The sequence below is a fragment of the Vulpes lagopus genome, chromosome X (assembly GCF_018345385.1).
Source record: "Vulpes lagopus strain Blue_001 chromosome X, ASM1834538v1, whole genome shotgun sequence".
NCBI classification, from domain to species: Eukaryota; Metazoa; Chordata; class Mammalia; order Carnivora; family Canidae; genus Vulpes; species Vulpes lagopus.
In genome coordinates, this window is record NC_054848.1 from 5,942,430 (window position 1) to 5,959,618 (window position 17,189).

The window sequence follows — 17,189 nt, forward strand, 5'->3', positions numbered from 1 at the left end:
TGTCCCTCCACTAGCATGTATCTATCTCCCCAATACATTACAGTACGTTCAATGAACATTAAATTCACAATGACAGTGATTTTCAGAGAGAACATTTAGCAGTATATTCTCAAAAGTGTTTACTTAGACTTACAATATGATGCTCCACAACACTTTGAAAGGGACTGTTAAGAGGATTTCAACAATCCAATGTGCCTTCCAATCAATAACTAATTCATCACTACCAAATGGCTTCTTCAGCACAGAGCCACAAAAGAATCAATGGAATGGAACGAGTATTGCAGTGTCTCCATATATTCACTTAGCTCTGTAGAAAACTATTTGTGAGAGGCTGGGAAAAATCATCAATGAGTTCTAACAAGCACAACTAAAGATAACTTCTCATGATGCCTATGACTATTTCTTGTAGCTTTAGTTCTGATTTGATTATGTCTGGAGACGTTTTGGTTGGCATATCATGGAAGGGCAGTGCTACTGGTATCTAGTGGGTTGCGGTCAGGGATATACTACTTAACATACTACAATGCACAGGACCATACCCCACGCCACCCCCACACACACAACAAAGATTATCTGGCCCATAATGTCAATAGTGCTGAGACTGAGAAACTTTACCTTATAGAAAGTTAAAAGATGTGAATTCTAGAACTACAGAACTGTGCTGCCCAGTACAGCAGCCACCAACCATATGTGACTATAGAGCCCTTGAAATATGGCAATTCCAAATTGAGATGTGCTGTAAGTGAAAAATACACACCAGATTTCAAATACGTAGTACAAAGCAAAGAATGTAGAATATCTTAATACTTTTATAATGATTAGGTATTGAAATGAAAATATTTTGGTTGTATCAGGCTAAATAAAACACAAAATTAATTTCACCTCTCTCTTTTTACTCTTAAAAATGTTTATCGGAAAATGGTAAATTACATGTGTGACTCTTGTTACATTTCTTTTTGGACAGCACTACGTGTTCATATAAGATAAATATAAGTGCAAAGATGTATTTAATCAGATGAGAGATATACGGGGGCAAGATGTAGTTTCCTTATTTACACTGATTTACAAAACTGGTCAGAGATGATAAAACAGTCTTTGGGCTGAATTTTTTTCTTTATAACAAATGGTTAGAATAATTCAGTAGCAAAATGTTCCACAGCTCAGACTTCAGGAATATGACAGAATGAGAGGATCCTAAGCTCAATTCGTCTAACAGATACAATTAGATACCACTTGCATTAATGTAAATAACCCTTAAAATGACCTAAAGACTGGCAGAACAAACTCCACAACTAAATGTAGAAAAGGCCGTACTGAAGAGGGTAGGAAGGTGAACATGTGGTAGGGAGCTAAACCCCACAGGTCTGAACACATGAAGGAGGGAGCCATGAGCAGGGAAAGAGCGAGAAACAGACCAGCACACCAGCAAGCCTGCAAGGGGAAGAGGAATCCCATAGTATTTGGCTTTGTAAAGGAGAGGGGTCAAATTCTGTGAGCTCACAGTGGGATTTAAAACCTGGAATTTTAAAAATCAGCAGGCTCAGCTCTGGGAGAGCCAGGAGGGAGGCTACAGGAAGCTGTGAGTCCCTGCCCGAACAGAGATGGCCACCTCCTGCAGCAAATCAGCATGGACCTGCAGGCACCACACCTAGCCCCTCATTCTCCTGCGGACCTGCCCCCTCGAGGACACCCTGGCCAGAGCCCACCCAAAGTGGTGCCACAAGCCTGGCAGTGTGTAAGTGCTCCAAAGTGACTCCCGCCCCAACAAGAGAGGAAGACAACGACACACACCAGTCCAACTGCAGCCCGAGAAGGAGCAGTGGGCTAGGGACAGCCATTGGGTCTAACTGCAAGCCTTGCCCACCAATGAAAGCTTCACAGGGGACAACAGAGAGAAAGCACCTTGCACTTCACTGCTATTGCATCTCTGATAAATACATGGTCTGACTCAATTCAAGGTCAAAGTGGCCCCAGACTAGCCTGCTAAACCACACAGGGACCAATCGCTGCACACAACAGGCAGAGAGAGCCATTACAGATGACTGGACTGAAAACAAATGCAGCTCAACCACAACAGCAGGGTACATGCAACAGACATAGGAGACACCTCTGAAGTGCCAGGCTCTGGTGAACAGAAGACATTGCACTGCAGAGCACTACAGGATCTTTTCTTCATAAGGCCACTTCTTTCAAGAGCAGCAGACATACCTGACTTTCCTAACACAGAGAAACAGACACAGAGCTACACAAAATGAACAAAGAAACATGTCCCAAATTAAAGAACAAAAATAAAATCACAGGAAGAGAACTCAATGAAATGATGCTAAATAAAAGCAACCATAAAACAAGTAACAAAATGACAATAAGCACATACTTCTCAGTAGTTACTTTGAATGTAAATGGACTAAACACTCCAATCGAAAGGCACAGGGTGACGGAATGGATAAAAAAACAAAACCCATCTTGATGCTGCCCACAAGAGACTCATTTCAGGCCTAAATACACATGCAGATTGGAAAAAATTTATCATGCAAATGGAAGTGATAAGAAAGCCTGGGAAGCAATACTTGCATCAGATATAAAAGGCTTTATTTTTTTTAATTTTTTTAATTATAAATTTATTTTTTATTGGTGTTCAATTTGCCAATATACAGAATAACACCCAATGCTCATCCCGTCAAGTGCCTGCCACCCAGTCTCCCCCACCCCCGCCCTCCTCCCCTTCCACCACCCCTAGTTCGTTTCCCAGAGTTAGGAATCTTCCATGTTCTATCTCCCATTCTGATGTTTCCTACCCATTTCTTCTCCCTTCCCCTCTATTCCCTTTCACTATTATTTATATTCCCCAAATGAATGAGACCATATAATGTTTGTCCTTCTCCGATTGACTTAATTCACTCAGCATAATACCCTCCAGTTCCATCCACGTCAAAGCAAATGGCGCTATTTGTCAGATATAAAAGACTTTAAAGATTGGCAAAAGAGACAAAGTAAGACACTTCTAACCATAAAGGGAACAATCCAACAAGAAAATGTAACAATAGTAAAAGTTTCTGCATCCAACATGGGAACACCCAAATACATAAAGCAACTAATAACCAACATAAAGAAAGTAATCAATAGTAATAAATAATAGTAGGGTACTTTAACACTCTACTTACAGCAACAGATAAGATCACACAAACAGAAAATCAACAAGGAAACAATGGCTTTGAATGACACATTGGACAAGACGGACTTAACAGATACATTCACAGCATTCCATCCTAAAAGAGCGTAATACACATTCTTTTCAAGTGCACATGGTACACTCTCCAGAACAGATCATAGAATAGGCCACAAAACATGTCTCAACAAATTAGAAAAGATTAAAATCATACCATGCTTCTTTTCTGACCCCAATACTATGAAACTAAAATATTGACTACTGGGAAAAAAATCTCAAAAACTACAAATAGATGGAGGTCAAACACCACACTACTAAGCAACGAATGGGTCAGTCAACAATCAATGAGGAAACCAAAGAATACATGGAGACAAATGAAAAAAATACAATGGTCCAAAATCTTTGGGATGCATTACAAGTGGTTGGAAGAGGGAAGTTTATAGCAATACAGTTCTACTTCAAGAAACAAGAAAAATAGCAAATTAACTTTACACCTAAAAGAGCTAGAGAAAGAAGAACAACAAAACTCATTCCAGTAGAAGGAAAGAAATAATTGAAAGTAGAGCAGCAATAAATGAAACAGAAACTAAAAAATAATAGATCAATAAAACTAGACAATCCCAGAATTCAAGATATACTACAAAGCTGTCATCACCAAAACAGTATGGTACTGATGCAAAAAGAGACACATAAATGAATAGAACCCAACAGAAAACCCAGAAATAAACCCACAATTATATGGTCAATTAATTTCTGACAAAGCAGGAAAGAATATGCAATAGGAAAGACTCTTAAACAAATGGTGTTGGGACAAGTGGATGGCTACAGGCAAAAGAATGAAACTGGACCACTTTTTCACACCATATGCAAAAATAAACTCAAAATGGATGAAACACTTAAACGTGAGACCCAAAACCATAAAAACCCCAGAAAAGAGCACATGAAGTAATGTCTCCGACATTGGCCAAAGCAACAGTGTTCTAGATATGTCTCCTGAGGGAAGGGAAATAAAAGCAAATATAATCTTGGGATTACATAAAAACATAAAGCTTCTACAAAGTACAGGAAACGACCAACACAACTAAAGGGCAACCTACTGAATTGGTAAGATATTTGCAAATGATATAACTGATAAAGGATTAGTAACCAAAATATAGAGAGGACTGATGCAACTCAACACCCCCCCAAAAAATAATCCAATTTAAAATGCGTAGAAGATATGAACAAACATTTCTCCAAAGAAGACACCAGATGGCCATCAGACACATGAGGAAATGTCAACATCACTCATCATCAGGGAAATACAAATCAAAACCTCAATGAGATGCCACCTCACACCTGTCAGAATGGCTAAAACCCAAAACACAAGAAACAACAAGTGTTGGCAAGGATGTGGAGAAAGGGGAATCCTCTTGCACTGCTGATGGGAATGCAAACGGGTATAGCCTCACTGAAGAACAGTGTAGAGGTTCCTCAAAAAACTGAAAATAGAAACACCATAGGATCCAGTCATCCCACTACTGTGTCAACAGTTTAAAAAACTAGAAGGTAAACAAACATTTCTGAGAGGAAAGCACAGTAGCCACCTCATTAAAAATTAGATCAATTAAAGTGTCAGTCATCAGACTTGAAACCTTCTAAATGTAATACCACAGGGACAGTGCCGCAGAGTAGAATCCACAATTCCCTTCTTAAAGATCCACTCAATACCACAGTACAAGCTGACAGAAACATTAACAGGTGATGACAACGAAGGAGGACAGTCCGAAGAAGAGTTCCCAGTGAAAACCGGCACCATGGAGGGTAGGGCCTGGAAGTGGGGACATATAAAGACAGCATTTAGGCCAATAATTCTGAGAGCAATCCTATCATGGAGGAGACAGCAGAGCAGCTCAGAGCTGAAACCAGCATGGGGTGTGTGATTGCAATAACAAGACTTGCCTGGCTACAGCTGTGCAATAATGTTGGGAAGGGCTCAGCAATGACACAAACCTCTCCATCTTAACAACTAGGAAGAGGATTTAGAACTTTATTCTGCAGCCAATGGGGAGCCAGGAAATGCCATGGCAGGGGGTTTCGGGGGCATGTAAGAACAACACAGGGCATGGACATGGGATGGACTGCAGAGAGAAGCTATGGCACAAGGATGTGCAGAAGGAGGCAGTGTTGTTTCCTATGGTGTTTTCCACAGGAACCGTACAATTGACATTGTCAAACATAGTGCGCAAGTGTTCCCTTCTCACCACTCCCCTGCCAACACTGGGTATCTCCTGTCTTTTTGACAACAGCCAATCTAGCAGGTGTTAAAAGCTGTCATAAAGGACATAATGAACGAGCAACAGGTTTCACCTTGAACCTCAGTGAATGGCTATCTGGCCTCTGGCTTCTGAAATGAGGTGTGTCACCAAACACCATCCGTTCATCCCAGTACAAGGAGGAAGACTCCATATTCATGTAAAAGAGACTTTATTATTGGTCTATTATTTATTGTCAAAAAAAAAAAACCACTAAACAAAGGTACACTCATCATTTTAAAGTTAAGTACACCAGCAGTGATGCCTTAAGAATTATTCAGCACCAAAATAAGAAATGGTAAGGGCATTCGATATTTTGCTACAAAATATCCTGTTTCCTAATCTCCAGACACCAACAATGAAGCCAATCTAATGAAGCCAACAATGCAACAATGCATTGTTGACCAACAATGAAGCCAATCTAATTAGGAGGCAGTAGGAAGTATATGTTCCTTGGAAAAAGAACAACAACTAATTAAAAACAAAAGACAGAGATAATATTATCAAAATATTATTATTCAATGAATATTATTAAACACTTTCTGTAGGTCCAATATGTTTAGAGTAGGACGCAAATTTTCATGTGACATGGAAATACAAACATAAAGGAAATTAAGAATGAGTTTATATGAGTTTCTTTTTTTTAAATCAATTTGCATAAAATAAGAAGAAAGCTAAACCTCAGACTTCAAAGTATCAAAATTACTGCCAGTGTCACTGAAGACTGATCAGGGGGTACTAAAGAGAAGACAGGAGCAAACAAGCCACCATAGGATTGTGCAGCAGCTAGAGATTTGCTAATGAGCCAGTAAAAGCACACTTCTCAAACACAAGGGGCACTGAATCAAAGGCACAGAACTTGGCTCATCATGTGCAAGAGAAGTAAGAGTAAACCAGCTGGCAGGGGCGCCTGGGTGGCTCAGTAATTTGGGCATCTGTTTTTGGCCCATCATGAGCCCTGCATCTGGGCTCCCTGCTCAGCGGGGAGTCTGCTTCTCCCTCTCCTTGTGCCCCTCCCCCTGGCTTGGGTGCTCACTTTCCCTCTCTCTCTCAAATAAATAAATAAAATCTTTAAAAAAAAAGAAAAAAGAGTAAACCAGCTGGCAGCAGGAGCTTCCTGTACCAAATCAGCTCCTAGAAGCAGAAAAAAAGTAGAATTAAAGGAAGAATCCCATGGACAAATTATATTTGCTGGCATTGTCCTGTCTCAATGGCAATGAAAAAAAGAAATTTAAATTTTTAACAAAGAAATTTTTAAAAATCAGCCTTTGTCACTTGCTGAGAAGTAAAGGATAAATAAATTTCTACATCAGATATCCTGGCATATCATCTTGCCTTGTTCCCACGAAAATGTCCAGAAATAAAACATTAAACATATATATGAGTAGAAATCAACAGCTCTCTTATATGTAAACACCACAAATTAGAAGATGTAATTGTAGACAAGGCAGCATTGAAAATAGCAAAAATAAATATAAAATGTCTAGAAATACACTTAAGAAATATGTAAGAACTTTAGAAAGAATATTTTTAAGTTCTTCCAGGGGAGAGGAGAAGAAAATTTAAACATATGAAAGGCATTCCAAGTTCCTGCATATGAAAAATCAACATCAAAATATAATTGCCTCTAAATCTATCTAAAATAGCACCCAGCCAGGGTGCCTAGGTGGCTCAGCTTAAGTTTCTGCATTTGGCTCAGGTCATGATCTCAGCGTCCTGGAATCAAGAGCCTCATTGGCACACTGTTCAGTGGGGAGTCTGCTCCTCCTCCCACTCCCTCTTTCTCAAATAAATAAATAAAATCTTAAAAAGGGTCACCTGGTGGCTCAGTGGTTGAGCATCTGCCTTTGGCTCGGGTCACAATCCCGGAGTCCTGGGATCGAGTCCTAAATCAGGCTCCACACAGGGAGCTTGCTTCTCCAGAACTCTGCCTAGGTCTCTGCCTCTCTCTCTGTGTCTCTCATGAATAAATAAATAAAATCTTTAAAAGGAAATAAAATCTTAAAACCAATAATAAAAAATAAAATAGCACCCAACCAATTTGTTTTAGAAGTCTGGTACACTGATCCTAAATTCTATAGTGAACCATAAGGTAAGTAAGGATAGAACAAAAATCTAAAGTAACTGAATTATATGATGAAACCAACTCCATAAAAAATGGGCAAAGAGGGATCCCTGAGTGGTGCAGCGGTTTGGCGCCTGCCTTTGGCCCAGGGCGCGATCCTGGAGACCCGGGATCGAATCCCACGTCGGGCTCCTGGGTGCATGGAGCCTGCTTCTCCCTCTGCCTATGTCTCTGCCTCTCTCTCTCTCTCTCTCTCTCTCTCTCTCTCTCTCTGTGACTATCATAAATAAATAAAACTTAAAAAAAATGGGCAACGATTTTAACAGATACTTTACAGCGGATACTCAAATGGACAGTGGAACATGACAAAATGTTCAGCCTCATTAGTCATCAATAAAATGCAGAATAAAACCACCGTACACCCACCCACTATGTCAGAAAATTAATAAGACTGACCTTCAAATGATGCTGAGGATCAGAAAAGCCAGAACTCTCACACATGTTGGTGGGAGTGTCAAAGAGTATAACCACCTTGGAGAAAGGACTTGGGGGGTACGAGTGTTCTTAAAAAGCCAAAAAATATGGGGCACCTGTGCGGCTCAGTTGGTTAAGCATCTGCCCTGGCCTCAGGTCAGGATCCCAGGGTCCTGGGATCAAGTACCAAGTACCTGCTGAGCAGGGAGCTTGCTTCTTCCTCTTCCTCTGCCCCTCCCCCTACTGATCCGTGGGTGTGCACACTCTTTCTATTAAATAAATAAAATCTTTAAAGAAAAAAAAGAAAAGAAAAGTCAAAAACTTACCCTATGACTGAGACACTTCACACACATATTTATCCAGTCCCCACAAAAAAGGAAGAGAAAACATATGGGCAACAAAATGAGCTGTGCGATAATGTTCAAAACAGGCAAAAGCTACAAGCATCCCAGGTCTTGACTAATAAGTAAATAAACAAACCAAATGTGGTGCATTCATTCAACGGAATACCACTCGTCAATAAAAGGAAATAAGCTACAGATACATGAAACAACATGCTTAATTAAGCTACAGATACATGAAACAACATGCTTAAGTCTCAAAAACGTTATGCTCCTGAAAGAAGCTTTCCACAAAAGAAAGCATACTTTCAGAGAGTCAGAAGAGCAGTGGTCTCTGTGGGAGTAGGGCTGGGGACAGACTGGCAAGACGCATTAAGTAATTTTCTGGGGTGATGGTAATGTTCTGTATCTTGGTAACAGTCTGGGTTACATAAGCACATGCATTTGTCAAACCTCAGTGAATTTCACTGTATGTAAATCTTGGTTCAAAATAAAAAAAACTACTACTATAAGAAATTGCTAAACTCTAGTTAATGACAAAGCAATGCTAAACTATTTGGAGCAAGTATACTGATGTCTTCAATTTACTTTGACATGCATCAAAAAATATGATGAATTAGTGTACAGAACAATGAATAGAAAAAAAAAATAAAAAATAAAAAAAATAAAAAAAAAAAAGAACAATGAATAGATGCATTAGATATGTGTTTAAAAAAAGGTTAGTAAAATATTGATTGAATACATGTGGTGGGTAAATGGGTGTTCATTGTAAAATAATCTTGACATTGCCACATGCTTGAAAATATTTTTAATAAAATGTTTAAACTGGGGAGGCCTGGGTGGATCAGTGGGCTGAGCGTCTGCCTTTGGCTCAGGTCATGATCCCAGGGTTCTGGGATCCAGCCCCTCATTGGGCTCCCTGCTCAGTGGGGAGTCTACCTCTCCCTCTCCATCTGCCTCTCCCCCAGCTCAGACTCTATCTCATTCTAGTGTACTCTCTCTCTCAAATAAATAATAAAATCTTTTTTAAAAAAATGTTAAAAACAGTGTAAAGAAACTAGAACAGTGATGAAAGAAGACTAGCCCCATCGTATGCTAAAATTTATTTATGTTCCATATTAACTTTAACATAAATAGGAAAAAAGACCAAGGGAACAGAGTAGAAAATTTCTATTCTGAAATAGAACCCTCAAAACATGAAAATTTAGTGCTGTCCAAGGAGTATAAAATTTCAGTTACACAAGATGAATAGGTTTAAGAGATCTATTGTAAACATTGCACCTATTGCTAACAACACTGCACTGTGCACTTAAAAATGTAAAAGGGTAGAGATCTCATATTAGGTGTTCTTACACAATAAAAAAATTACAGAAACATAGTATATGTTACAGGTGACAAGTCAAATCAGGGGAGAAAAGTTGGATTATTTAATAAATAGCATTGAGAAAAATGGGCTGCCTTCTGGAATAATATATCTGGATCTATGCCTCACACCTTGTGCCAGGATAGCTTCCAAACACATCAAATACTGAAATATATATAAAATGTAGAATGTGGTCATGAACTGAAAGAAAAAAAAAATTTTTTAAAGGAAAATCCTTCTTTAACACCAGAGGGGAAAAGTCCTTTTTAGCTATGACCAAATGCCAAAAGTCATAACAATACTAATGAATTCAACCATATAAAAGCCAGCACTCTTACAGCAAAACTCTAATAAACTCAAATACAGATGACAAACCAGGAGGAAACTGTAATATATCACACAGTTAATTTCCCCAATAAATAAGCAGCTCATAGATATAATGTCAGCAACTCAATAGGAAAAACAAAAAACACAGGAAAATGATATAAACAGAGAATTCATGGAAAAGGAAAGACAAATGGTTTTTAATCCCATGAAAAGATCCTCAACCTCAAGCACAATAATTGAAAAAAATGTATCTTTGTGTAGTTTTAATTTGCATTTCTATCAGAAGTGAAAAAAGAATGCTGTAGAGTGTATAATTCACTTACAAAAGGAGAAAAGGAGGGCACGCGCACACACATATACATAACAACACACATAAAAATGTGTTTGTACATATTTTTTAAAGCTCCAGAATGGAACACGAGAAATAATAACATGGATTACTTGTTCAGAGTGATAGGAGTTTTTTTTCACAGTATACCCTTTTATACTTTCTGAATTTTTAATCATGTAGTTGGATTACATACTAAAAATTAGACTTAAAAAAGTAAAAAGAATTCTACTGCAAACAAAGGCAACAACAGAGTGGGAGACAACCTGAGCCCCAGCCAAACTCTGCCACTAATTAACTGTGTGAACTTGGGCCAGTCCCTTAGAATCACTGGCACATCTGGTTGCAAAGAATCTCAGAAAGATTCTCATCCCTCCTCTTGTTGTATAGAATAGGAAACAGAAACACAAAATAAATTAAATGACTTAGCAACATCAAAGGCGGTCAGTTTACAGCAGAACCACAAAAGCTATCAATATGTCTGTCCATTTCTTCTTGTTTGAGATGGGAGTCCTGCAATGGATGCTAGTAGACAGTTTCTGCAAATCACACAATTGACAGAGGACCTGGATCCAGAGTGTATGCAGAACTCTCAGATTCCAACAACAAGAAAGTAAGCACCTAAAAAGATGCTCAACATCTTTAGCCATCATGGAAATGAAAATTAAAAACCATAGCAAGATACCACTATGCAAAAGACAACACCAGACAGTGGAAAGAATATGGCACGATTTGAATCCTTACGCGTTGCTGGTATACAAAATGTAAAAGGGTTCAACACCTTGGAAAACAGTTTGGCAGGGCACCTGGGTGGCTCAGTTGGTTAAGTATCTTTCAGCTCAGGTCATGATCTCAGGCTTGTGAGATCGAGTCCCACATCAAGCTCTTCGCTCCTCCCTCTGCCCCTCCCCATCCCCTCTCTTTCTCTTACCAAAATAAGTAATTAAAAAAAAAAAAAAAAATTTGAAGGCAGCCCTGCTGGCTCAGCGGTTTAGCACTGCTTTCAGCCCAGGGTGCGATCCTGGAGATCCAAGATCGAGTCCTGCGTCCAGCTCCCTGCATGGAGCCTGCTTCTTCCTCTGCCTGTGTCTCTGCCTCTCTCTGTGTGTGTCTCTCATGAATAAATAAATAAAATCTTTAAAAAAATAAAACAAAATAAAATAAAAAACAATTTGGCAGCTTCTTATAAAGTTAAACATATACATACCATATAACTCAAAGACCTGTATACAAATGTTTATAGCCATTTTATTCATAATCACCAACACACTACAGAAACAACTCAAGTATCTTTCAACTACTGTACATCCACCTAATGGAATACTATGTAGCCCTAAAGTGAACAAAGTATTGATACATGCAACAACAGGGGTGGGTCTCACAGGTATAATGTTAAGTGAAGGCAGGCAATCTTAAAAGGCTACATAATGCAATTTTGCTTCCGAACATCCTGCTCACCAGTACACCAGGGGTTGGAAAAAGCACAGTAGGCAAAGAACTTGCATCAAGATCAGGACTGAAATGCATTAATGTGGGTGATTTAGCTCAAGAAGTCTGATCAACAGATATCATGGAGTCTGGCAAGATGGCTTCTCCCAAGAGCATGCTGAAAGATGCACAGATGATGGCACAAATCCTGAAGGATATGGGGATTACAGAAAATGAGCCAAGGTTTATAAATCAGATGTTGGAGTTTGCCTTCCGATATGTGACCACAATCCTAGATGATGCAAAAATTTATTCAAGCCATGCTAAGAAGGCTACTGTTGATGCAGATGATGTGCGGTTGGTCATTCAGTGTCGTGCTGATCAGTCTTTTACCTCTCCTCCCCCAAGAGATTTTTTTATTATATATTGTAAGGCAAATAAATCAAACTCCTTTGCCATTAATCAAGCCATATTCAGGGCCGAGGTTGCCACCTGATAGATACTGCTTGACGGCTCCAAAACTATAGACCTAAGTCTTTACAAAAAAAGGCATCTACTTCTGTGGGAAGAATAACAGTTCCACTGTTAAGTGCCGGTTCGGTTACTAGCAGACCAAGTACTCCCACTCTTGGTACACCAACCCTACACACCATGTCAGTGTCAACTAAAGTAGGGACTCCAATGGGCAGAGGTTTACAGTACAGATGTCCACATCACGGTCCCCAACTATAAAAGCATCAATTCCTGCAGCATTCACAGTTCAGAATGTTCTGATTAATCCATCATTAATTGGGTCTAAAAACATTTTTATTACCACTAACATGGGGTCATCACAAAATACTTCCAATGAATCATCAAATGCATTGAAAAGAAAACAAGATGATGATGATGACGACGACGATGGTGACTATGATAATTTGTAATCTAGCCTTGATGCTTATAATATGCATACTTGGCCTTAAATCCATTGTACTGAGATTAAACATGTATGCTGGGTATTTTCAAGTTGTGTTGTAGAAAACTTAAATGGTATTCAGTGAGTAAATATAGTTATCCTTTCCTATTAAGATGTTGGGTTTTCTTTAATAGGATTAGTAATTTCATTATTCATTAGCCTTTAAGTGTAAAAAATAAAATTGTTTTTCATCAAAAAAAAAGGCTACATAATGCATAATTCCATTCCTATGCCTTTTTTGGAAAAGGGAAAATTGGAGGAATGGAGAAGAGATCAGTAGTTGTCAGGAATTCTGGCAGGGGGAGATGCTGATGAAAAGGGGAACCTTGAGGAAATCTGGGGTGCACTGAGATTGCTCTGTCTCCTGATTGTAGTGGTAGCTGCCCAACACTATGCATTTGTCAAATCCAAAGAATTGTATATACTACAAAGAGCAGATTTTACTGTGCGTAAATTTACACGTAAATTTTTTTTTTTAATGGAGTCCTGAGTCACCTGCTCTCTGTGGCTCTTTCCATCTCTAAAAATATAAAGATTCTTTCATTTTCAGAGGGTAACAATTCACTCCCAAAGACTGGCAGGGATTTGTATTATATGTGACCCAAAAAAATTCTTATCATTTTTCTTTTGAAAAAAATAAAGCCTAAGTAACTGTGAAATTTATAGAACAATGACAATGTAGAGAAAAGCCCTGAAAAGGATGTCAAAATAATGGTTCAGAATTTCATCTCATCTGGAAGTGCTACACAAATAGAAAAGTAGAGCCAGTCCCAAGTTTCACTGTGTAAAGTTTGCTACCATATTTCTAAATTCCTTTTTATGTAAAGGTGGAATCACTTGTTGGATAAAGTCTGGATCTCCCTCTACACATCCTTTTGCCTCCATCAAAGCATTTTTTTGTGACACTGAATTGTCTAGAGAGACATCACCCTTTGAGTCATTTCTTGTTTAGTTCTGCTTTTTTGTCCTATCAACTTCATGCAAAACACTCCTCATACAGTGTTTCATACCTTTTTAGGGTTATGTATCCCTTTGAGAATCTGATTTAACCTCCAACTATATTTGCAAGGACTTTAAAAAACCAAAACCATAAACACCCCTACACACAATCCTGGTTATAATGTTGGGCTCAAGGGTTCTGAGTCCTGTGAATTCCAGGATTCCAGGCATGTAGAGCACAGGCTCCTGTGGGGGAATCCTGGCTTCAAATCCTGGATTACTGTATAATTTAGGAAGGCAAATTCCCAAGAGGCTCATTAGGCTGTGGCCATGGGGTGGAAGAACAAGGACCAGCCTTTAACTCCTCTGATGGTTAGACATCTCTCCATCACTCAGAGAGCTCTGGAAACCTTAGCCCATGGTACAAATGTAAGGTATCATTTTCAAGTCATTTCACTGTGTCCCTGCTACTCACGGCAATAAGCCAAACCTTTTTATTGCTGAGATATAAAAAAAATGCTAAGGGAAAAATAGAAAGGCATTTATTTATATTATTGTAAGCTTTTAAAAATGATTTCCCCTGAATAGGCTATTTTCTTCTTTTCTGTCTGGCTATTACCATGTTTATCTTTGGGTTGTAAAATATATGTTTGCCATTTGTCTGAAGAACCGTGCAACCCTCTCCAATCCATCACACCCCTACTCCTACCAACCCTCACAACTCGTCAGGAAAACAATTGCCTGATTAAACAACCACATCTCAGGAAGTGCAGGGAGCTCTCAGCCAAAGTGCACCCCCACCACTACCACCATCAAAACGCAGTAAGCATCATCAGACACACGGGGCAAAGATCGAGATGAAATAGGAGTTTTCAAAGGAAAAATCACCCACTTCACGACCAGCAGCTTTTGTTAATGCTATCTTCCAAGCAATTATGTGAACTAATTTCTGGAAGATGATTGGATTCTTTCAGCCTGATGATTCAGTGAAATGAAAACCAGAGAGAGACACAGAGAGAAAAAGGGAATCATTGGGTGATTGTTCTCCCAACCACAACTCAACCTACATAATCTATGGGCTCCCCTGAAGCAGTTATTGTGGGTAAAGTGCCCACTCATCATTTATTTTAAAATATTCATGGTCAGATTAGCAAACTGCAATCCACAGCTTCTGCAAGTCCTGTGACCTAGATTTCAATATAAGAAGTGGAACTGAATTGAATCCTATCTCTGCTACAGTGAAAACATCCACATCCTTGACACAGTGACTTGAGATCTAAGTCATCAAAACTCAGTTTGCTCATATATAAAACGGGAAAAAATAGGAATTGTGTTATATGGTTTTTATAACATACACACATATACATACACATACATATTCAAACTCATATACATGCACCCACACATACACATGTGTGTATATATAGAAATATGCCAATATAAACTTTTTTTTAGATTTTATTTATTTGAGAGACAGAGTGAGCATGCACACATGAGCAGGGGCGGAGGAGCAGAGGGAAAGGGAGAAGCAGGCTCCCTGCTGAGTAGGGAGCCTGATGCAGGACTCGATCCCAGGACTCCAAGATCAAAGACCTGAGCCAAAAGCAGATGTTCAACTGACTGAGCCACCCAGGCACCCCCAATATAAACCTTTAAAACTCTTAAATCATCCCTTAGCTAGGATTCCCTGGGCTTATAGGGCTTGATCTAATCAATGTCCCTGGTTGCAGTGTTTGTGGTATTTTAGGAGTTTTGTCATTTAGCTTTTAAGACCCTCACAACTGCCAAACACCTTCCAGGTATTTTGTCCAACCTAAATTACGTCCAACTTTTAGTCCTCTGAAAGGCCGGTATAGCAGTTCTTGTTGCATGGCTGGTTCTCTACTGCCCTAGAGCTCAGAAGTTTGGTGACTGGACCAAGGTCCACACACACTCCAGAGTTGCTGAGCTGCCACTCAAACTTCAAGCAAAGCCCATATTCTTTCTGTCTGCTACACTTCCTCATCATCAGGAGCACCAGACAAGAAGTTCCCCGTGGATTCACCCAAGGAAAAGGCTTAAACACTAAGACATTGAAGAACAGGATACCCCTCAGACTATCTTGTTCCAAAATACTCTGCCTCACTCGGGCAGTGGAGAGGAATTGAACTGCCAGCAACCAGGGTCAAGCACTTCAGCTTACTACTCACCCAAGACTGTACCACACTCAAACCAACATAGGCATGAACATCCCAAAGCCTATCCAGTGACCTTGGCCAGGTAAGAAACCCCAGCACTGAGACCCAGAACACAGCCTTGGGTGTTACTTATTAGTGCCAAAGCCCAAAATTCCATGCTGCTAGTTCTCTGTACTGACCATCCACTTCCTCTTTGAATCCCTCCAATCTAACATCACCAAACTCCACCTCAAAAGAATTGTCTTGATATTTACTTTGTTCACAACGAACCACTCAGTTTTTGTCATTAACTGACTTTCTCGCCTTGTCTCAGCTTGTAAGATGCTGTTATATGTTTGTCTAGCTTTCTCTTTCTCAGGTCTCTAACTTCTAGGACAGTGGTTTCTAAAATTAGTCCTTGCCCTTCTGATCTCCTTATTTTCCCCTTCACATTTACTCCATGAAGAAATCGTCCTTCCTCACAGCCACCCAAATTTCCTCTTTGGTCTCCCAAATTTCTGCTTCAATACTTTCATATGCCCACATATCCAAACTATCTCATCACCTCAAACTCAACATTTCAAAGCCAAACCTTCCACAATCCTCCCAAAATGTTTTCTTTCTAAATACCCCCATTTGTTAACAAGGACAAACTCCTTTCAGCTTCACAATTTTTAATTTTCCCTGTCTTTTGCCACTCATATTTAATCAGCTATATGTTTTTTTTTTTTTTTAGATTTTATTTATTTATTCATGAAAGACAGAGAGAGAGGCATATACATAGGCAGAGGGAGAAGTAGGCTCCCCGCAGGGAGCCTGATGTGGGACTTGATCCCAGAACCCCATGATCATGACCTGAGCCAAAGGCAGACTCTCAACCACTGAGCTACCCAGGTGCCCCTAATCAGCTATATGTTGAATCAATCACGTTTTTGACATGTTTTCTCCCTCATTCTCACTCTCCCTTCCTTCTGGAACTCTAAATAAATTTATGATATAACCAACCATTTTAATGTATCTTCCTTTTCCTTCCTTCCATATGTTTTCCATATATTTATTTTTAAATTTTATTTAAATTCAATTAATTAACATATAATGTATTACTGGTTTCAGGTCAGTGATTCATCAGTCTTTAAATAATACCCAGTGCTCATTACATCACGTGCCTCCTTAATGTTCATGCAGCTCAGAATATATGGAAAATATGTTTTCCATATATTTAAACTCTGACCTGCCCTGAGTGATTTTTGTTTTTTGTTTTTTAAGATTTTATTTATTTATTCATGAGAGATATGCGGGGGGGGGGGGGGGGAAGAGACACAGGCAGAGAAAGAAGCAGACTCCATGCAGGGA

At 39.2% G+C, this 17,189-nt stretch overlaps 1 long non-coding RNA gene and 1 pseudogene across 1 annotated transcript in view; one reads left to right on the forward strand and one right to left on the reverse strand.

Moving 5' to 3' along the window:
• LOC121482770 overlaps positions 1-17,189 on the reverse strand; it is a 325,637-nt gene that overhangs the window by 180,890 nt on the left and 127,558 nt on the right. The window lies entirely within an intron of this gene.
• Positions 11,905-12,709, forward strand: LOC121482768 (annotated as a pseudogene).